The sequence below is a fragment of the Neofelis nebulosa genome, chromosome 12, assembly GCF_028018385.1.
Source record: "Neofelis nebulosa isolate mNeoNeb1 chromosome 12, mNeoNeb1.pri, whole genome shotgun sequence".
NCBI classification, from domain to species: Eukaryota; Metazoa; Chordata; class Mammalia; order Carnivora; family Felidae; genus Neofelis; species Neofelis nebulosa.
Window position 1 is genome coordinate 92,081,634 of NC_080793.1, and position 22,714 is coordinate 92,104,347.

At 54.4% G+C, this 22,714-nt stretch overlaps 1 long non-coding RNA gene across 1 annotated transcript; it reads right to left on the reverse strand.

Annotated features, from left to right (window-relative positions):
- Positions 1-377: 377 nt before the first annotated feature.
- LOC131492177 (uncharacterized) lies at positions 378-18,761 on the reverse strand. The gene is made up of 3 exons (XR_009251916.1): positions 18,025-18,761; positions 12,443-12,670; positions 378-413 (listed from the first exon to the last, which is right to left on the reverse strand). It is a non-coding gene; the product is annotated as an uncharacterized LOC131492177 (long non-coding RNA).
- Positions 18,762-22,714: the final 3,953 nt, after the last annotated feature.

A 22,714-nucleotide genomic window follows, 5' to 3' on the forward strand; every position in this document is an offset into this window, starting at 1 on the left:
GCCATCGCAGTGAGAGAACGAATCTCATTCCCCCCGGGAACATTACCCCAAAGGCAGAATCCCTAGAACAAGTGGACGGTGGGCACAGGAAGCCCCCAGAGCAGTTTACACACTTGTGTCTTCACTCAGCAGCGGATGCTTGGATTCTCCCATTGAAGTGCTCTCCACAGTCAGCACCCAGACTGTCACTGGCCTACACAGAGCTCCAGTGTCAAGCCCACAGCTGTGGGCGTCCCCTGGGCAGCACAACCCCATGATCAGAGAGGATTCCTCTACGGGCAGGTGTCCCTCGTGTTCACTGGAGGGTGTCACTGTCGACAGTGTGTACTGGGCGTGCCCTTAATCTCCAGGGACAATCTCCCACAACACAGTGGGCCCTGTGGTCGTCCGAAGGTATGTGGTGGCATCAGTCGCTACGTGAAAAAGAGAGAAAGCTGAAATCACGTACGCTGAGGAGCCTGGCACGTGCTCCAGAATCACAGACAGGTACCAAGCGAGCAGGCTAGGGAAGGAGGCACGCTTCTGTACACATGGTTACGGAGATCGTTTCAGAAATCTAGTAATATAAAGTAAGTTCTGCTTGGCATAAGAAGTGCAAAAACGGGAGAATTTGGTGGAAAAAATACGAATTTGGCAGAAACTTGATTTGCTTGGACCATCAGAAAAGAACAATTTGTGGGCGCCTGGGTGTCTCTGTCGGTTGAGCGTCCGACTTCAGCTCAGGTCACGATCTCGCGGTTCATGAGTTCGAGCCCTGCATCAGGCTCTGTGCTGATGGCTCAGATCCTGGAGCCTGCTTCGGGTTCTGTGTCTCCCTCTCTCTGCCCTTCCCCCACTCATGCTCTGTCTCTGTCTCTCAAAAATAAATAAACATTAAAAAAAAAGAAAAGATGATTTGTACAATTTAGACGAATAAAAAATTTTGGAGCCTTGAACTTTGTGTCAGCAATTCCTTCACATCATTAGAAAACATGAAAGTCATTATTGGTAATGCCTTTATTCCTAGATATTTAGATCTACTCAGGTACGTGTCTCTCGTTAAATCGATATTGAGAATTTATATTTTTCTAGAAATGTGTTTGATTTTGTCTGCTGTCAAGACTGACTGTATTTGATTTTCTCCAAAATATCTCATCTATGAAATCCAAAGTATCATCATCATCACGATTGAGTGCAAGCTTCCAGTTCCATCGAGATAGAACTGACATGTAACGCTGTATTAATTTAAGCATAAAGACTCCATATATGTATGTACAGTCGATCCTTGACCAACACGGGTTTGAACTGTGTGGGTCCACTTACATGCAGAATTCTTTTATAAATTCAGTAGAGCCCTGTAAATATATTTTTTTCCTTATGATTTTCTTAACATTTTCTTTTCTCTAGCTTACTACATTGTAAGAATACCATGTATAATACATATAAATATGTTAATCGACTATTTATGCTATTAATATGGCTTCTGGTGAACCGTAGGCTGTTAGTAGGTAAGTGTATGGGGGGTCAGAAGTTCCATGTAGGTTTTTGACCGTGCGGGGGTCTGTGCCCCTAACCCCACATTGTTCACGAGTCGCCTGTATTGTGACATGATCACCACAATGAGCTGAGTTAACACCCAACACTCACATGGGTTTTTTTTTTCCTTCTAATGAGAAAATTTGACGTCTACTTTATGAGCAACTTTCAAGTATACAATACAGTATCGTTAAGTACAGTCATCAGGTGGGTTACATCCCCAGAACTTACTTATTTATAACTGGAAGTTTGTTCATTTTAACCACCTTCACCCATTCCCTCCACCCCCAACCCCCACCTCTGGCAACCACCAATCTGTTCTCTGTTCCTATGAGTTTTATTTTTTTAGAGTCCACATATTAGTAGTATCAGGCATTATTCGCCTCTTTGACTTAGCATAATGCCCGTAGGGTCCGTCCATGTTGTTCCGCGTGGCAAGATTTCTTTCCAACAGCTGAATAACATTCTGTTGTGTATGCATACACCGCATTTTCTTCACCCACCCATCTGTCAGTGGACATGTAGGCTGTTTTTAGGTCTTGGTTATTGTAAATAATGCCGCAGTAAACATGGGAGTGTTGATCCCTCTTCAAGAGAGTGATTTTGTTTCCCTCAGATGTGTGCTCAGAAATGAAATCTCTGGACCCTTGGGGACTTCCGTTTTCTAATTTTTTGAGGAACCTCCATACTGTTTTCCGGAGCGGCTGCACCAGTTTAAATTCCCACCAACAGTGCACACAGGCTCCCTTTTCTCACATCCCCACCAACACTGAGGACCTCTTGTCCTTTTGAATCCCTACCTAACCCGTGTGAGGTGATACCTCGTCGTGGTCGAGGTTTGTGTTTCTCTGATGACGAGTGACATTGGGCACCCCTTCAGGTACCTGTTGGCCATCTGGATTTCTTCTTTGGGAAAATGTCTATTCGGGTCCTCTGCCCATTTATAAATTGAGTTATTTGTTTTTGGTTTGGGTTTTTTGGGTTTTTTTACTGTTGAGTTTTAGTAGTTCTTTATATAGTTTGGATATTAATCCCTCATCACGTATAGGATTTTCAATTTCTTCCCATTCTGTAGGTTGCCTTTTTATTTTGTTGATGGCTTCTGTTGCTGCACAGAAGCTTTTTAGTTTGATATGGTCCCACTTGTTTATCTTTGGAGAGAGGATTTTGCTTTTTTTGGTGACAAATCCCCAAAATCTTTGCCAAGTTCAATTTCATGCAGCTGACTACTGTTGTTTTCTTCTAGGAGTTTTATATTTTCAGGTCTTACATTCATTCATCGTGATCTCTCACAAGTCTTTGTATTTCTGTGGCATTGGTTATGATGTATCATCTTCCATTTCTGATTTTATTTAGTTGAGTCTCTCTTTTTGTAGCTAAGCCTCCCTAAGAATTGTCTATTTCGTTTATCACTTGGGAAAAAAAAGCTCTTGTTTTCATAACCTTTATTTTTTAAGTCTCTCTTCCATTTTCTTGTTCTCTGATTTTTTTGTTATTTCCCTCCTCCTTTTACTAAACTTTGGGCTTTGTTTTCTCTTCTTTTTCTAGTTTCTTGAGGTATAAAGTTGGGTCCTGTGTTTGAATTCTTTCTTGTTTCTTATTGTAAGCGTTTACCACTAGGCATCCCCCTCTGCTTGTGCAAGTCAGGTTCCTTTGCCTGTCCAGTCCACTTGAGTTTTCAACAAGACGGGCATTGTCTCCCTGTCCTGGGGACAGGATTTCCATCTGACTGATATTCTGGGAAGATGGAGAGAAGAGAAAACGATCATAATGCGTGTGTGAGAGAGACAGACAGACAGATTAAATCCCAGTAGGTGTCTGGGGAGAAGTGCAAGGCAGAGAACACAGAGTAATGAGGCTTAATTCCCTCTCTCTCTCTCTCTCTCTCTTTCTCAAATGGTTTTATTGATATAGAATTGATATACCATAAAGGCCACCCATTTAGAGTATACAGTTCAATGGTTTTTAGTATATTTACAAAGCTGTGCAAAACCATCACCAGGATCTAATTTTAGAACACTGTCATCATCCCAAAAAGAAACCTTGTTCCCATTAGACCCCTCCCTCTAATTCCCCACCTGCGCCTCCTCCTGTCCCCTGGCAACCAGGGATCTGTTTTCTGTCTCTGTTGAGTTCTCCTGTTCTGGATATTCAAGTAAACAGAATCATACAATGAGTGGCTTTTGTGACTGGCTTTTTCACTTTGGGTCTGTTCTAATGCTTTATTTATTTTTTAACATTTATTTTTGAGAGGGAGGGGGAGAGAGAGAGAGAGAGAGAGGGAGAGAGAGAGAGAGAGAATGCAAACAGGGAAGGGGCAGAGAGAGAAGGAGACACAGAATCCGAAGCAGGCTCCGGGCTCCGAGCTGTCAGCCCAGAGCCCGACACGGGGCTCGAACTCACAAACCATGAGATCATGACCTGAGGCAAAGTCGGTCGCTCAACTGACTGAGCCACCCAGGCGCGCCTCTAATGCTTTTATCAAAACCCAAGAGCTGGTTTTCGTGCCATTTATGCTCAGAATTTGTGTAGACACACACTTTTGTTTCTCTCGAATACTTACTCCAAAGTAGAATTGGCGGGTCACACGGGAACTCTGTTCAGCATTCTGAGGACCTGTAGAACTGGGCTCCAAAGCGGCTCTTTGGGTGCTGTACTGTGAGAGGTGGTGCCCTCACACACGGCTGGGGGGGTGTAACTGCCACCCTTACATGGATGAGCTGGCCTGGGTGGCAAAGCGCCCTCTGCCCTCTTTGCCTCAGGAAAACAGGCTGTTTTGTCCGCCTCTGGTTTTTCGCCCGTGTCTGCTTGCCTTGCTGTCCAGCTCCGAAGATCGATCCAACTTCTGCCGCGTTTAAGAAAATCGATTCTGGCCAAGGCCAAGTAGAGAAAACACAGCTATTTGTGAGCAAACCCCTCTCTGCATCCTGGCCGTCTCACTGCAACGGGCGGCCTGCCCTCACTGCCCCAGGTGCAGTGCACAGGATGTGCACCTGTGCGTGTCTGAGGGTGGAGCGGCTTCCTCGGAGCCCCAGTGGGGGCTGATGAGAATGAGGTGGTCCAAACGGGCCCCGGGGACCTGCTGGAGGGGCATCACACTGCAGGGGGTGTCGCTCAGGGTCCACTCAGACCTTCAAGGACCTGTCATTCTTGGGGGACAAGGAGTGAAATCGGGCTGGGGAGTCACACGAGGAGAAACCGATGACTCGGGTGTCCCCGGGGTCTCTGCTCACGCGTGCAGCACAAACCACAGGGCCACCGACACCCTCACTCCCACGGCTAACTTTGCTGGTGACGTGACAGAGGCCCCCACTGACGTGACATGCTCCCCACTGAACTGCGTACCCCAGAGACGCGGCGGCAAAGGCCGGTTCTAAGACACCAGCGAGGTGGCCAGGCATTGCTTAACTCTGAACACAGCCCATGGCTTTTCCTTCTCTCACGCTTTTCCAGGGATGACCATTTCTTTTTTTTATTTCTTTTTTTAACATTTATTTATTTGTGAGAGAGACAAGAGTGTGAACGGGGCAGGGGCAGAGAGAAAGCCAGACAGAATCCGGAGCAGGCTCCAGGCTCTGAGCAAGCTGTCAGCACAGAGCCCGACGCGGGGCTCGAACCCGCAAACCACGAGATCATGACCTGAGCCGAGAAGTTGGACGCTTAACCCACCGAGCCACCCAGGCGCCCCCAGGGATGACCGTTTCTGCCTAGCGCCCCTGGACGGAAGTGGCAAAATCTGAGATAATTGAGAGCGGCCGGGTTCGATCAATAATTTTTTTTAAATAGCTTTCTTGATTGAGCTATGATTCACCTAGCACGCAACTCATCCACTTAAAGCGCAACATTCCGTGGTTTGGGCTGTATTAAATTATATTTTGTAAATCGTGATGAAATCGATCGAAACTCAAATCTGCCATTTTGACCATGTTAAGTGTACAATTCCGTAGCATTCATCACACTGGCAAGATTGCACAACCGTCGTCTCTATCTGCTTCCCAACTTTTCCATCACCCCAAACAGAAACCCTGGGAACCATTCAGCGGTAATATCCTTCTCCTGGCCCCTTCCTCACCCCCCCCCACCCCCACCGGCTGCCTACTCTTTACTCCGCTTCCCACACCTGTAACCCAGATACGTGTCCATCCGTCCGCACCTTTTAAACACACCCACGGTCTGTACTGAGTAAGAAGGATACAATCACCCGGTTTCTAGGAAATGCCACCTTCTCTTCCAGAGAACAGGCTTCAGGCGCGGCTGCACGTCTGCACGCTGTGGTCTGATGGACCCACGGAGGGGTGCTAATCTGCTACCTGTCCAGCCTCTGCGAGGATGGGGCTCATCCTCACGAAACTCGACCCAGCTCCAACTGGGATTTCAGATTGCACGAAGTAATGGGCGCGGAAGAGCTGGAATAGCGCAGTGTCCCACGTAGTTGTAATATCATAGCATGACACGCGAGAGCAAAACCTCTTCCCTCTGGCTCCCCGTGCATTCGCCCCTGCAGCTCTGTGCCCACCGCTCTGTCCCAACAGCTGCCAGACACACCGTGGGTGACAAATTCTAATATCAGCAGGTGCCTGACCGGAAGGAACTCAGATGCCCAGCCACAGCGGAGTGCGTAAACAGTCGCATTGCGACACCGTGCAATGGAATGCGGCTCCGCAGTCAGAAGGAGTGAGAAGGAATATATCACTGGCACAAAGAATAAAACAGGTAAATCCCGACATAGCCACGCTGAGCAAGGAAGCCAGATAAAAGAGAGTATGGTAGGATTTCATGTAGACACAAGTCTAGGACAGGCAACCCAACCTACAATGCCAGGAAGCAGACCGGTGACGGCCTGGGGGTAAGGAGGAGGGAGGGATAAAAAGGGGCCACAGGAAAACTTTGGGGTGATGGATGTGTTCATTATCTTGATGGTAGTAATGGTGCCAGAGATGTATAAACATATCCAAACTCACCATATTGTATACTTTAAGTCTGCGTGGTTATTTGTAGGTCAGTTATATCTCTCTAAAGCTGTAAAAAAAAAAAAAAGTGCCAGCAGGAGAAATGTGTGAGTGGCTGGGGGTAGGGAAGGAGGGGAGCTGCCATGGAAAGTGGGCAGAGCATTGCCAGAGCGTCCTAGTTTCGAAGAAAAGCTGGAAGTAATATATATATTGTATTTTTCCCGAGGCACTTTAGGCCAAAAAAAAAAAAAAAAATCAGAAAGAAAAAGAAAAAAAGAAAAGGCTGCAGGGTGCCTGCTTGTGACTTCTGATAAAAACGCAATCAGAGAAAGCATACGAATATCTAGAGAAGCTTATCCAGAGAAGGGCACACACGGGTCACCAGACATGGCAGAGACGGGACTCCGGAGAGGAGAGTCTGAAAGCACAGAGTGCAGTTCAGGCGCCAGAGGGACTGACAAGTGTGAGCGTTCCGGAGCCCAAATGCCCGGTTCAAACCCCATCCAGCTTTTCCGAAGTTCTGTGACCTTGAGCAAGGAGCCAAACCTGCCCGGGTCAGTGTCCTCGTCCGCAAAATGAAGATAACTGTCATACCTTCTCCGCAGAATACTGTTCGGTTAGAATGCATCAGTAGACATCTATTACTTAAAAATGTGCCTGGTGGGGCTCCTGGGTGGCTCAGTCGGTTAAGCAGCCGACTTCAGCTCAGGTCATGATCTCGCGATCCGTGAGTTCGAGCGCCGCGTCAGGCTCTGTGCTGACAGCTCGGAGCCTGGAGCCCGCTTCGGATTCGGTGTCTCGCTCCCTCTCTGCCCCTCCCCCACTCACGCTCTGTCTCTCTCTCAAAAATAAATAAACATTAAAAAAATCTTTCAATGTGCCTGGCACACTCCACATGCTTCGTATTATGACCTGCTTTTCCTGTTATTACACGCCGTTCTGGGGGTTTCTTCCCGCAGTCTCAGCTCCTACACTTCTGTTCAGGAGATTGGCTTGTTCTGGGTCTGAGAATCCACCTGCCAGGCCGATTCTGTTCCTCCAACACCACACGCCACGGGCTGTCGGCTGGGTCCCCTCTGTGCCTCCCGGACTCCCCACACTCCCTGCAGTCACAGGTCTGTCTCCGACTTGTCTGGGTTTGCCCGCGCACCGCACCTGTGACCACTGTTCACCACGGCGCCCTGCGGGGTCCTGGAAATGCTCCCGCCTGACTCGGGCGGGCAGACGGGTGCTCAACACCTCCCGGTCCACGTGCTTCTGTCTGGGTCAGTGCTGCTCGGGGGCTGCGTGTGACGGTGGAAATGTTCCGTATCGGGGGCACCGGAGGTAGGGGCCACTAGCCACGTGTGTCTGTCACACATGGGGGGATTCAATTCATTTCAAAGACTTCCGATGTCAGTGATGGTGGCCTCATGTGGCCGGTGACTGTAGTGTTAGCGGGCGCAGGTGTAGATGCTTCTGGGCCTATACCTTGGGGGAGGGGGCGCCAGGGCATGCGGGCTCGGCTCCTCCGGGGCCAGGGCTTGTCCGGTAAATACCGACAGTCAATGGCATCCGTGAGCACCCGCTGAGGCGTGAGGTCTGTCCAGGCATCTTACCCGACTCACTGAGTCCTCCTGACGACACTACGGGTGATCGCGTGCATTTTGCGGGCGAGGACACAGAAGCGGAGGGAGACCAGACCCTCCCCCCGGGGCCACACAGCTCGTGCATGTGGCGCGGGGGGTTCCAGCCCAGCCAGCCAGCCTCAGGATCGCCACCGCGGCTCCCCGTCGCGCGTCTGGAGCCACGCCAGCCGGCTTCTCGTTTTCTTTCTCCGGGCTTCTGCCTCCTGTGCAAGGCTGCCGTTCGCCCTGAGCTGGCTTCCCCTGGGCACGGCCCAGGCTTCTCTGGGCATCATCTGGACGCTTCTTTTGCAAGCCACGTCGTCCCCTTGGAAACCATGGCTTCTGCCCAGAGAGTCTCAGCAGAGCTTCGGGAAGCCATGCATTCGGCCCCCAACTTGGCCTCAGGGGTGTCCAAGGCCCTCAGAGAGAAACAGGGGAGGTTCTGGCGGCCAGAAGTGTCTGGAAGCATCTTTTCTTCTATTGTTGAGGAAAACAGGAGGGGAGGCCTGCCTGGGCCGTGGGCCCAACCCAGAGGACTTCATGAAACGGCAGATGCCCAGGCTGGGACTTCCCGATCGGCCCTCTTTGGCTTGGCACCTGTCCCCTACACGGAGGGCCTGGTTCTGTGGCGGTGCCCCGAGCAGATGGACCTGACTCAGGCAATGTGACTCAGTGCCTTGCGGGGGGCAGCAGTCCCCGCTGGCAATGGCGAGCAGCTGTGGGTCTGCAGCCAGGCTGACCGTCGGCTTGGGACTGTGGTCAGGACAGATCCTGGCTGGTATAGATTATCTCTGGAAGCTTTTGTTTTCCCATGTGTTTATGGGCACATCTGAGTCCCTTCTGGACTCGGGGGACAGGGCTGACGCGGCAGAGCCGTTTATTCTCGCCGATGTCCGCGCTCACCTCTCTCCCCAGGACACACTGTAGGGCGTCTCGCGGCTTCCCTCGGAGTCACGCGACTTGCAGTGACTGAGCTCTGGACAGTGGGGCCTGAGCAGAAGTGGCTTGCCCCACCTCCCAGGCCCACCCCTGAAATCTCCAGGTGCAGGCGTCCCCATGCCCTGAGTGAGCAGTGCTTGCGAGGCATTGAGCCCTGTGATGTGGGTGGCTTATCCCCGAAGCCAGGCTGCTCGCCGAGGACAGTCACAGCGGACTCACAACATCCGTGTCAGATCTGTGTTGACAACTTTACTTTTCTCACACACAGTTCATTCGTACGTGACCTCAGCCGTGGCCAGCACGTTAAGGAACTCTAGCGTGTCTCGGGGGTAAATGACCCAGGGCACATTTGAAGCCCAGACAAAGGGAAGGAAAGGTGTGTGCTCCCTGCTCCTCACCGGATCGCTCACTCAACATCTGGCAAAACACCAAACTTCTTTCTGCTGCATGGTTTCGGATAAACACCAGTCAAGGGTGTAATGCAGACGGCTTTGGGTGGCCTTCCCTCCACAAGATGTCACAGCTGCACATCCGTGCGAAGGGCAGAGGAAGGACGTGTCCGCGGAGCGAATGCAGGCAAGTCTCCCTAGCGGAGGCGGGTCCGGGGTCTCCCAGGCATCACAGGAGGGTCAGGGCAGGTGTAGAGGGGACACTGGCACGAGGGCTCCAGATTGGGGTGAGTGGCTGTGAAAACATCTCAGCGTGCAGTGGAGCCACGGGATGTAACACGGGGAACCTCACACGTGTGCTCTCAGGAAGTCAACACTTAGGCACGAGAGACCGATTTCCCGCAAGTGCCTGGCTTACGGAAGGCTGATAATATTGGAAGTTTCTGGCAGGGTAGGGTGAAGACTGATAATATTGGAACTTTCTGGCAGGGTAGGGCAGTTGGTTGGGAAGTTGCCTCATACTAGCCTGGGGAAGTTTTATCTATGGTTTTCCAGAAGCCCGAGGGAGGAGTGACCCAGGTCGGGCTGGTCTCTCAAAATATGCTGACTGGACCTTTGTTTGTGGGATGGGCTGGTTTTCTCTGCTGCGGGAGGTTTCCAAACTGGTCTCTTTTTGCATTTTATTTTAACGCAGTCTCGCTGAGCATCTCGAGCCTCACATCCCCTGCCCAGAAACGCAGCCTGCCCCAAACCCTGGCCCGGAGCCCCCCGCCACTGAAGCGTCTGAATTGCAATCCCTCTGGTGTTCCCAAGTAATCTCATCTTTTTGACAAGTCTGATCTTGCCGCGGTTTGCCTTTTTATTTAGATGGGCATTCCTTGGCATTCAGGAGTGGGATGGGGGGTGACGGGTTATGGGAATTTACAACCTCCCAGACCTGCTTTTCCTCCAGAAGGGATTGGGAGGTTCCAGCAATAAAGCCAAACAATCTGAATGTCAGAGCTATTTCAGCGGCTACCTAGAGGCTTCTAAAAGTACTGGGGATTCTACAGTGCCTCTTTACAAAACCCTATTTCTAAGTTAACTGAAGCCAATAGACAATCAGAAGGGAGTAAAAGTGTCAGCGGTGTCTTCCCCTCTGGACCGCCTCTAGCCACATTTCTCTGCATCTTCCACACCCACATTTTCCCTTTTTCTGCCTTCCCTCCTTCACCCGAACTCCCCTTTTCTCTGGTGCTGAAACTTCACCAACCGGGCCTCGTGAAACTCCCCCTTCTAGAATCAGGCCTTCTGAGGATCTCGCAAAACCACGAGTCCCTCAAAACCCATGGACCAACGCTGAACTTAGAGCTGTGGTAAAAGGCTTCCTCTAGGTAAGTGGGGACCCTCATAGATTTGCCGAAGAATTACATATTGTAATTTACACTTAACTGAGTTGGCTTCTCGGTCTTTATCCGTTGGTCCGCACACTTGTTGGAGGTCAAGCTCAGCACTGGATCAAAGCCCTGAACAATCTTCAGAATTTTGAGTTAAATCAACCACCAACTCCTTCACATGACCAGGCTCGGGCCATTCACACAAGGCTGCCCCCTGCCATCCCAAAGGCTTTTCATAAACCAGGAGTCTGGAACGAAACTCAGACATGCACTTAGAAGTCTGCCAAACGTGTTCACGATTACTACCACAGACTGCAAATTGTTTTTAAAGAAAATTCTGGTCTCCCTGTAGACGCTGAATCCACCAGGGTGGCCTTTAACTCAATGTTTGTAAATGGTTTACACGTAGATCTGTCCTTGTTAGCCAAGAGAACTTGCCTAGATGGGAAACCAGGTCCACCCCAATCTTGCCCTCCTAATTCATCAGTTAGCCTGCACCCCGAAAGATAATTCCAGCAGAGCACCTAAAATCTTCAATCTCCGACTTCGACAGATGGAATCTCCCCACTGTACGCTGTTATTGTTGCAAAGAGCCTGGTCAGTAGAAGAAGGGCTGCTGAAGATCAGAAAGGTCTAGATGATTACCGCTTTCCAAGAGCCAAGGTCAGATTGGCCCCATTGGCGGGGCTCCCGCAAGACACAGAGACCAGTCCCCGTCAGAAGAAGCTCTTCTCCAGATCCTCTCACTGAGACCTAGTGCCCAGGTCTAGCACATCTGTGAGTGCCCAAAGAGAGTGGCCCATGTGACGGGCGCCGGAGCTGGGGTAGAGAAGCTGAGCAGCCACCCCTCAGGGAACATTGCTATTTGTAGCGGTGGGAAATATTTGTAGGGCGTGGGGAGTGATCCCACGGAGACAGAAGACCGGAAACAAGAGAGAAAGTAAAAAAAAGAGACAGGACCCAGGACGCACGCTGAGGAAGGAAAGGAGCTGCCCCAGGAAAGGAGAAGGAGGTGTGTGCAGAAGAATCAAGCGTTGATGACCCTGTGAAGACGAGGTGGGGGTGAGACTAATTCACCGGCTGCGAGTGCAGCACAGGTGAGGAGGGAGAAGGGCTTGAGGGGAGGAAAGGTACAAAGTAATCCAATCGGGACCAGGAAAACAGTCCAGGGTGGCCCTCAGGGTCGTTGGAGCAGGTGCGGGTCCCCTTCGGTCCTGCACCACGGCGGCACGCCCAGGCTCCTTGCGAGGCCCCCAGTCCCCACCCAGTCTCTGCCGGGGCCACTCCGATGCCCCTGACGGCTGCTCCCACCAGTCCCCACCCCCCCCCCCCCCAGGAACCCGCTGGGCTCCACACCCCTACCTTCCAGGCCCACCGCCTCCTTTTTCTCACGGGTGAGATCAGACGAGCAGCGAGCAGATGTGAATGAGTGCGTGGCCCTCATACGGCTCATACAGGGATCTCAAAACGCGGCGGTGCACGTTTCTACTGATTCCACCTTTTTTGGGAAAGGATTCATGAGTTGCCAGCGGGCATACAAGAAAGTGTTCAAGGGCAGAACTGATTTACAGAGCCCATGAAATTCTGAGTTTGTCAAGCCATTATTCTAGAGAACTTATAGGGAAAAGAAAATCACTTCCAGTGGGTAATTTCGCGAGATCCCTGACCAGGGTCCCAGACGTGGTGAGAAACTCCTCCCACACGCGAGGCGCCTCGCCCGCCTCCTTGTATTAAGCCGTGGGAAGGAGAATCATTTTCTCCGACCACCTCTTGCATTCAAAGCACGGAGCCCTGATGCCAGGAGAGACGGGACGACTCAGCTAAGCACATCCTTGCCCGAGTCAGCAGGCAGAAGGGTCCCGCTTCACAAAACCAGGGAGAACTTGCCTTTGATTCTGTAAAATATTAAGCATAAGGGACTCTTAAATACAGAGAACAGACTGAGGGTTGATGGTGGGGGGAGGGGACGGGGGAGGGGAAAATGGGTGCTGGGCATTGAGGAGGGCACTTGTTGGGATGAGCACTGGGCGTCGTATGCAAGTGAGGAATCGCGGGAATCTACTCCCCAAACAAAGAGCAACCATAGACACTCTGTTAGCTAACTTGACAATAAATTAGGTGAAAACATTTTTTTTTTTTAATTTATTTTTGGGACAGAGAGAGACAGAGCATGAACGGGGGAGGGGCAGAGAGAGAGGGAGACACAGAATCGGAAACAGGCTCCAGGCTCCGAGCCATCAGCCCAGAGCCTGACGCGGGGCTCGAACTCACGGACCGCGAGATCGTGACCTGAGCTGAAGTCGGACGCTTAACCGACTGTGCCACCCAGGCGCCCCAGGTGAAAACATTTTTACTAAATAAAACACTGTTTTGTTTTACACGGGTGTTTTGCACAACGGTGTTCTAGGCATCGAGCACAGGAGTTTGGACGCCCACTTTACAGACGTGTAGGGTAGAGGACTTAAGGTCACCGGCAGGCCCCAGGGGAGCGGCGGGAAGCAGAACAATCATCCTGTAGTCACTTTGGTGGATGGCCAACGCGTCCCCTCCCCAGCTAGCCTGTGACCTCCCTGGGCAAGCACGTCCCCATCCGTTCTTGCAGCCCAGGACCTGCCCTGAAAGCAAGGACTCAGTGGGTGTCCCCAGGAGCTGGATTCGTGCCCGGTGGCACTCCTCTCTGTCACACGGCTCTCCTGGATGCTCCACGCTCAGCCCATGATGGCACCACACTCTGGGACCTGACATCACGTGTTTAATGAGGTAGAGCCCTGGCGCGAATGTCTCTGGGTTTCACCTATTTGCCAGATTTGGAAAGTGTGCAGCCATTACTTCTTCGATGTTTTTTCCAGGCTCAATCTCTCCCCCTTTGCCGAACTCCGGTGACGCCCATGGAGGATCTTGTCCTTGTTCCACAGGTGCCTGGACCGTGTCTGTCATCTTCCTCCACACGTCTGTCTTCTCTCTGCCATTAGCGTGGGTAAATTAAGGCCCTGAACTCAAGTTCACAGACTCTGTGACCTTCATTCCCTGCTTCCTCCAGGCCCATGCAGCAGCTTTGGGGGTAATTTTGTGATTGTAGATTGTTCTGTAATTTTCACACGAGGCATTTTTCTATCATCGATTTCTTTGCTGACACTTCAAGTGGCTTCAAGAGAATTCCGAGTTGCCCGTCCCCCCAGTTTTAGAACGGCTGCTTTAAGGTCCTCGTCAGACGGGCCCAACCTCCGCGTCACCTCAGCGCCCATGTCTGCAGACGGTCGCTTCTCGTTCAAGTTCTGGTTTTCCTTGTTCTTGGGGTGACGAGTGACTTCCCGCGGCATCCTGGACATGTGGGGTCCTAAGGGACTCTGGATCTTTGCTAGCCTTCTCTCTGTGGAAGGCAGACCCTGTTGGGGTGCCGTGTTTATGGTGACCCTCTGGGCCTTCTTGCACACGGTTACGGAGAGAACCCAGCTTCCTCCCCGCCCTGCTGACCTCCTTCCAGAGAAAGTAAAGGGTAAGCAGTATGCATGGGAGGGAGCAGAGTGACCACGCCACCCGCCCATCCCACCTCCCTCCCGCTTGTTCTGGCTCCTCCGTGCCCCTGTGGGCAGAGAGGGTTGCTCCCTCTGGGAGACCGCCTGGTTTGGAAGGCAACCCTGGGAGCCACACCTATAAAGAGGGTAATAGTGGGTGGGGTGCCTGGGGGGCTCAGTCGGTTAAGCGTCTGACTTCGGCTCAGGTCATGACTTCACGGTTAATGGGTTCAAGCCCTGCTTCGGGCTCTGTGCTGACAGCTCCGAGCCTGGAGCCTGCTTCCGATGCTGACTCCCTCCGTCTCCGCCTCTCCCCTGCTCACGAGCTCTCTCTCTCTCCCCCCAAAATAAATAAAAACACTTTGCAAACAAAAGGTAATAGTATTTAATCCCTAGTTCTGTTATGAGGATCACATGAGCTAAGCGTGATCCACGGATCCCGGAGCTTGTCCGAAATGCAGGATTTCAGGCCGTGCCCTGGACCCAGGGGGTGAGACGCTGCATTGTAACAAGATGCTCAGAGCAATCAGGTACGTATTAACTTAGAACACCCTGATCCAAAGTACTCACAAGCACAGGGGACAAGCGGTGGCCTACGGGGACACGCACGCTGCTGTTCCTTTCCTGCAGACGGTCCCCGCCCCTGCCGCCCCTGGCCCGGAGAAGCGTCTGCATTCAGCCCGGCCTGCGCGGTGTAGGGGGGAGGCTGGCGGCCACCGCAGATGCCATTAGGGAATCCCAAAGGCTGATGGGTCCCTGCCCCTCAGGCCCTGTTTCAAACGATGACAGCTTTATGCGATGTGAAGTTTCTTCGAGAACACTTTTTTGAGGATTAATTTGACCTCACATCCAACAATGAGTGGAAATGTCCTTGTACATAATGAGTCAGAATTTGTCAGAGCCTGGAGCGGCGCCCAGGTAAGCACATGCCTCCCGTGGCGGACCGACCTCGCACAGTTACAACAGACTCAGGCGCGCCCCGTCCCATCCCGCCGTCGTCCTTGGAGTCAAGAGCTACTGTCGAGGGACACCCTTTCCATCTTTGTTACACAAAGAAATCTGCTTCGCATGAAACACAAAAGTGTTTTGGACGATCATAAAAACGCTCTATGATGTGGGCGGAGCATAGACGGCCCAGAGTGCACGCAGCTCAGCCCCTACGTATGCAACTCGTCTCTGCTCTGGCGCTCCGGGGACGTGATGCAGATGTCTGGGAACAGCAGCAAGGGATGGAGGTTACCGAAGTTCACACCCTCTCCTTCCTGCTCGAATGTTGACGCGGTGTTGGAATAGATTCAGAGCTCATGGAGAGAGAGAGAGAGAGAGAGAGAGAGAGAGAAGCGGTGCTTTGCTTTCTGGGTGGCAAGGTGGATCTGAACCCAGCTGGGGGACCTGTTAGCACCCTTTTGCAACCTGTGCAGTTGCTTCTGGCTGGGGAACCGTCCGGAAGGAGACCGGAGGAGCGGAACTCATAACGAAAGCAACGTCAGCACACGCAGGCTGGGGGCCGCGGGTTGTGCGCGTTCCCATGGAAGAAACGGGAAAGCCGCTCAGAGGGGCGTCAGGGCCGGTTCCAAGCCAAGTGCCAGGCGGCCACTCCCGGCTCTGTCTGTGTCTCTCCAAACCACAGTCTCATCACGTGCAGCGATTTACAAGAATTTCCTTTCTCTCCGTCCTTGGTGTCCCACTGGACACCACTCTCTGTGTGGAGGCTTTTCGCACCCACGTCAGCCTCCAGCAGCGGGGCGAGCGCGACCTCGCTTAATGTCGGGTTTGTTTCCATGGGAAATAGAGGCCAGTTTACTCTGGGCCTCGGGGCACAGACGCCGCGTTTTAGGTTTTCGGGGCTGACCCTCCATTTGTGAAGTGTCCTCTACGCTGCTGTCACTGCTCCTGGGACCGGTTTACCTTCCCGAACAAATGTAGAGACCAGGCTCTGGGCCTCGGGTGGTCGTCCAAGCAAATGGGCGGGACATTCCTCAAGGAGACGCTGCCCCATGTGATTAGGAAGAGGAAGGAGGGAACCAGAGTTCCTGCGTGTCCCGTGTGACTGCCGGGCTCCCAGGAGCTGAAGGCCTACTGTGCGTGCTCCACGGCCGTGGCTGTCTGTCGTGTCACTTTGTTCTCACAGAAGAGGCCGGAGGCAGCCACCACCAGCTGCTGGTAAAGAGGGGGGCAAGGGGGCCAGCCACCGGCCGAGGAGCAGGGCCGGGCAGCGCTCCTGGCAGGCCCCATGAGGCCGAGCTGCCCAGGATCGGGGCCCGGCTCTCTCGCGTCTCCGTCAATCACTCCAGCCGTGCAGGCTTCACCCGACTGTCAGCACAGAGCCCGACGTGGGCCTCGAACTCATGAACCGTGAGACCGTGACTTGAGCCGAAGTCAGGAGTCAGACGCTTAACCCCCTGAGCCGCCCGGGCGTCCTTCATGTTATTTCTGAACATACATGATTTATCAAGAAAGAGGAGCTGAAATCAGAAGGAGAATCATGTTGTCCAACGTGGTTAAAAGACGTAACAAGTAAGAGTGCATTTGAGGTATTTCAGTCCTTCCGTGTGTGGAACCCTGATGCGCAGATAAAAAGTAAATAAAACGAGTGCCCATTGGCGTCAAAAGCCAAACAGTAAATGTAGGTTAAGGGTTAGAAAAGAAACATTTTAAAAACCCTTTGCTTTGCTGAGTCTGCAAATGTCATATTCCCAAAGGGTGACCCGGAACTCTCTAGAAAGCGGACGAAGCGGCGGCCACCTCTCTCCGCCCGCCCATGAGGCTAAGGCCTGAAAGGTGTGCGGGAATGTCTGGGGGAGGCAAAGTTATTACAGAAAAAGCTTGTTTCTTCCTTCTCCTGCTTTCTCACCCTGTGTTTATGTGCCAGACACGCTGACGGGCACCAAGGACGCAATGCTGATCAAACACCCACCCAGTGACTTACGGACCATCAGGGAAACGGTCAGCTTGTCAAGGAACTGACACAAACAAATGTAAAGTGACAAAGAGGACGAGTTCTAGGAGCGGGAGGTATATTTTCCTTTAACAGCCGGGGTGGGGGGGTGCTGCAGGGGAGCCTCGGCTCGGGTGGGGGAGGCAGGCCCACCGCCAGGACCAGCCGGGCCACCGGCCAGGAAAGGGCGAGGGGTATCAGAGCAGATCCCGGGGAGGGGGAGGGGGTGCAGCCCTGCCCAGGGCGCTCGCCCGGGGGATCCCGACACAGCTGGAGGGGGTGAGGCAGGAGCCCCCAGATGACTTCAACACGCAGCCAAGTGCGGGCAGTGCAGCGTGAGCTGGAGGGAAGCAGTGAGCACCGGTGGGGGGTGGGGGGTGCGCTGTAAAGAAGGGCAGCCAGCTTCCGGAGGACCTGGGGAAGGGCGCTGTGCCTCCAGCAGCTGGCTGGGACCATGATGTGATGGCAGGCGCTCGCTCGTTCTTTACTCTCGCGCGGCCTCCTCTCACTGCTCCCAACCTATCCCTTGGGCCCCTCGGGCCTGCACACTGGCTACGCCCACGCAGCCACACCACAGGCTCCCCTAGAACCTCTGTTTTGTTCCTTCCACGGCTGCATCCACGCTGTCCAAGAGGAAGCCCCGCCCCCTGATCCGTGGGACAGTCGGCAAAACGGTGGGGCTGCCGAGCCTGGGAGAGGCTGGCCGCCGCCCCCAAACTGGTGCAAACCCTCCTCCCCACCTTCCACGGCCCCCTGGGGGGAGCCCAGCTGCCCCCCCCCCCCCCGCATCACTCACTTCTGGGAGGTCTGTGCACAGTGGGGCGGCCGGCCACTGCCGTCATTCCCTCCAGGGGCCACGAAGCTTCCCTCACGACCGGGCGTATCCTGCTTCGCGTTATCTCTGACCTTACAGCCATTTCCGTGTCTACTTCCTGCTTTCTCTGGGGCCGGGCACCTTCCTTTATTTTTCCTTATTTTGTAGCTTCTGGCTTCTGGGCCCTTGGGTTTGCCAGAAAGCGGACTCCCAGACGGCTGGGGTGACGATAGTAACGTCCCGAACGTATCTGGTTCGTTTCTCCGAGAAGCTCCTGTACATTCCACGCGCGTGACCTCATCCGCCCCGGGTGTTTCTGCCGAGCGGGGAAGTGACAGGTGTTTACAGGAGGGCACAGGCCTTAGCAATCTCCGCACCGCCACGGGGTGAGTCACAAGGCCTTAAACAGAAGCTGCCGGATTGTAACTCAGTTCTGTCTCCCCTCAGTCGATCAGCAAGGGCTTGTTTTGCCGGCAAATGGATGTTTACACCAGTCAGAGAAGCATGGCCCCAAATCTCCGGTGGCTCACCCACTGACATCGAGATAAAAGCCGTATTCTTTTACCCCGTATGATCGGGCCCCATGTGGTATCTGCTTCATCTGCGGCAGACCTCTCCCCCTTTGTGAGGCCCTCAGCCCTGCCCTCTGTGCTCCTGCTGAACCGTCTGTAACTCGCAGGCCCGTCGCCACACCGAGATGTGCTGCCCGTGCCTTGGGAAAGTGGCTGGCTTCACTCTGTCTTCATTTTTTTTTTTATTTTGTTTAATGTTTTTATTTTTGTGACACAGAGAGACAGAGCATGAGCAGGGGAGGGGCAGAGAGAGAGGGAGACACTGAATCGGAAGCAGGCTCCAGGCCCTGAGCTGTCAGCGCAGAGCCCGATGCGGGGCTTGAACCCACAGACTGTGAGATCATGACCTGAGCCGAAGTCGGACATTTAACCGACTGAGCCACCCAGGTGCCCCTTCACTCTGTCTTCAAACCTCCGCTCAAATGCCGAGCACGGCCTTTCTCTCCGGGTTCGTTCTCCGTTACTCCTCGGATCTTGGCGTGTGACTTCCAGAAAGCTGGAAGTCTTTTTCTCTGTGGTTTTCGTCATTTAGCTGAGAGCGGAGAATGTGCTGTATTTCCAGCTTGAGTAGGCGTTCAACCGTACAGCCGTGTAACAAAGTGCCCCAAATTGGTTGTTAAAAGGCACTATTTTATTTTGCTTGTGACTTGCGACTCCGAGATTTGGGAAGACGGGGCCTCTTATGGGGTCGGAGGCAGATGCCCCCTGAACGTTTGGCGGGCTGGCCTCTCACGGTGGCTCACTCACAGGCTGGCGGGTGTCTCTGGCTGCTGGGTGACGGCCGAGTGGGGGAGGCCAACGACGGAAGTGTGTGCTCATGCTTCTCTGGTGTGGCGGTCTTGGGACAAGCAAACATCCACGTGGGGGTGGGCTTCCCTCCTAGCCAGGATCCTGAAGACCCAGGCACAGGGCACGGCTCGGTCAGCCCCCACCCCGTGCGAGCCACCCAGCATCACTTCCCCGCATCCTAGTGGGTCACACGGAGTCCTGGGGCAGCCCAGATTCAAGGGTGGGGATTAGAGACGCTACCTCCGGTGGGGGAGTGTCAAATCCACCCTGCAGAGGACCGCGTGCACAGGAGCTACGGCTGCAGGCTTCTTCGGAGAACACTCCCCGCAGGCGGCACGGTGCTCCCGTGTAGGAACGCCACATGGGGGAGGCCGGATGACCGACAGCGGGGAGGGCGGGTCTCTGCCCTCGGCACTCCAGGCAGTGACCTACCACTGTGGTCGCCAGGGCTTGCTGCTGGGATCACCATCAGAAGGTCCGGAGCTTTTTACAAAGGGAGTCTGAGGGCCACGTTGTAGACTGAACAACTGTGGTGTCCGAGGGCCGCCTCAAGTACGTGCACCGCAAACCAGCCCCTCCCCAGGGTAGCTGCAGTCAGCCGCACAGGAAAGTGGAGGACACTTTCCGTGAAACATCCTAATACTCCTCTGTGGCCACATGAGATGTTTCTCCAGAACTTGGGGATTTAAAGAGGGACCGTTTATCATCTGATGGTGTGTGTGGGTCGGCAGTCAGGCTTGGCTGGTGTCTCTGACTCAAGGTCACTCCCAGGCTGCAGTCAAGGGCTCGGCCGGGGTTTGCTCCTCTCCAGGTTGGCGTGGGGGCGGGGGGGAGGCAGCTTCCGAGGTCACTCCCACGGCTGCAGGCAGGTCCTCAGGGTCCTTCCGGCCACGGACGTGAGACACCAGCTCCCTGCCATGTGACACTCCACGAGGCAGCACCCGGCATGGCTGTTTGCTTCCACGCAGCAAGCAGGCGTGCGGGGCCGGGAGAGGGCAGGAGCTAGGTCGCCGTCTGTCCACAACCTGCTGGGAAGTGACATCCGTCACACCGTATGCGATGCGTCAGGAGCAAGCCTCAGGTCCCACCCACACCCAAGGGCGGGGGCCATCAGGGTGTGGGCGCCTGGAGGTGAGGGCACCCGGGCCACCTCGGGGCCGCCTGCACAGGGATTGGGCGCAGACTGTGGAGGTGTCCCCGTCCGTGCCTAGAGGGGTGAACAAGCGTGATGTCACTGATGCACCAGCACCAGCTCTGGCGGCCGAGGCCGCGGGATCCTGAGCGTCTGAACGTGAGGAGGGTCACGGGGACGGCCCGTTCTGTGACGGTTTCCAGCGGGAGAGGACACACATCGGCAGGGAGGAGGCAGGGGGAGCAGACGAGGCGGCTCTCCTGACTGGCGGCGCTTTCCGGGAACGGACACGCGGCCGGTGCTCCCTGCTCGCGGTTCCACCCCGCGGCCCTCTGCCAGGGGATGCCGTCGTACAGGAAGCCCTGTGGCCCAAGGACCCCATCCTCCACCTTGTACAATAGAACGTGCGGCGATGAGACAGCAACGGCACCTAGGGCTGTAAACAACAAAAGGGCGTGAGGAGGGGACAGTCAGAGACAGAGAGATGGACAGAGAGAGAGAGACAGAGATGGACAGACAGAGGGAGAGATAGAGATGGACAGAGGTGGAGACAGACAGAGAGAGATCGACAGAGACAGAGACACCGAGCAGAATGCTGTTCCCAACCCGCCCGGCCCGGATTTGTGGAGTTCAATGCAACCCTCAACTTTGTGCGTCAACGGCATCACGGAAAATAAGTCTACAATCTCAGCTCGGAGCGGAGCGGCTGGCCGGGCCGTCGGTGCAAACCTCCTACCAGAGCAGGTGGGGAAAACGCAGAGGCGAGGGCAGAGAGCAAGAAGAAAGCGTAAATAACAGCAGGAGCTACTCTGACGTGGAAGAAGACACGAGTGAGGACAGGAAGGTGCCCCACGAATGCTGTCGCACGTCAGGCTCTGGGGAAGCCCCAGGCGGCATGTGCCCAGCTCCAGGAACACAGTCACCACGAGGCACAGCCGGGACCTCGCGCCCCTCGACCGCCTGCCGCTCAGTGAGGACAGAACGCCTCCTGGCTGCCGACGGCCATGCGCCCCCCTCTCCAGGCGCGTTTATGAGAAGAAACCGCTCCACGACTGGGTCCTTGTCATGAGGGCACATAGAGGGACAGAAGCCGGATGGCGCTGGCTCCTCCCCAAGCTGGCGCAGGGCCCCTCTGTCCTCCAGCCTCCGCGTTTTGACCTCAGGAAGAACAGGGAGGCCACGTGGGGCAGCACACTCATGACGTCCCCCACTCACGAGTCAGGGTGACTGACAGACGTTCACGGGAGAAGCGTAGACCCCTTCCCTCACCCGCAGCCCCAACAAGCCCACCCTTCCGGGAGATCGACCACGGACGACAACCTTCTCCAGCGTCCTCAATCATGTGCAATACTGGATCGTTCAGGCCCCCACAGGGGTTCCTATGACGTAGTTTCCTCCCACAGACGGTCATCCCAGATTGGACAGAGCCACCCGCCGCGTCCCCTCATGGCCCGAGTTACTCGGTCCAGGCTGGAGGGCGGCCTTTGCTGCAGGTACAGGAGGGGCAGGGAGAAGGGCCGGTGCTCCCTCTGCCCGGCAGGTGCATTCTAGCTCCCATCCCCCCCGCTACACACCTCTGGACCCAGGCCACCTGCTCTCCTGGGAGCCCGGAGGGATCTTTCTATGGTTCTTCCTGTTTTGTGATCACTACCTTCTATTTCCACTTCTTCTTTCCGTCAGAGTAGCTGCCTTCCTCCATCTGTGAAGCGGGAGGTCATTTCAGCCTCGGGCTGATGAGGAGTCAGTCCCACCCTGCGCGGTCCCTCGGCCAACAGGCCACACACAACCAAAGATGCAGGAACAAAGGACGCCTCCTGCTGGGTGACAGGCAGTCGGTGGGGACGGTTGCCTTCCGCGGGCTGCGCCTCTCGATGCTCACGGCGAGCACCGTTCCAGAGGACAGCAAGCCGTGTGTGGTTTGGCACAGCCGGGGACGGAGACGAGCTCGGTTCTTCGGCCCAAGGACACACATCACTTCAGGCATCGCGTGTCCTGATACGGCAGGACCGTCTGTAACGCTGGCCGCCGGGGAGGCAAGTGTTAGGGAAACAGAACGCTCCCGTCCGCCAGGACATCTGAGGGGCCCGTCCCCACTCTGAAATGGAGACGCCTCCCAGCACCTCAGCCGCTCCAGCGACGAGGAAAAGGAAGACCGATGAGCCTCGAGCGCAAGACGCCA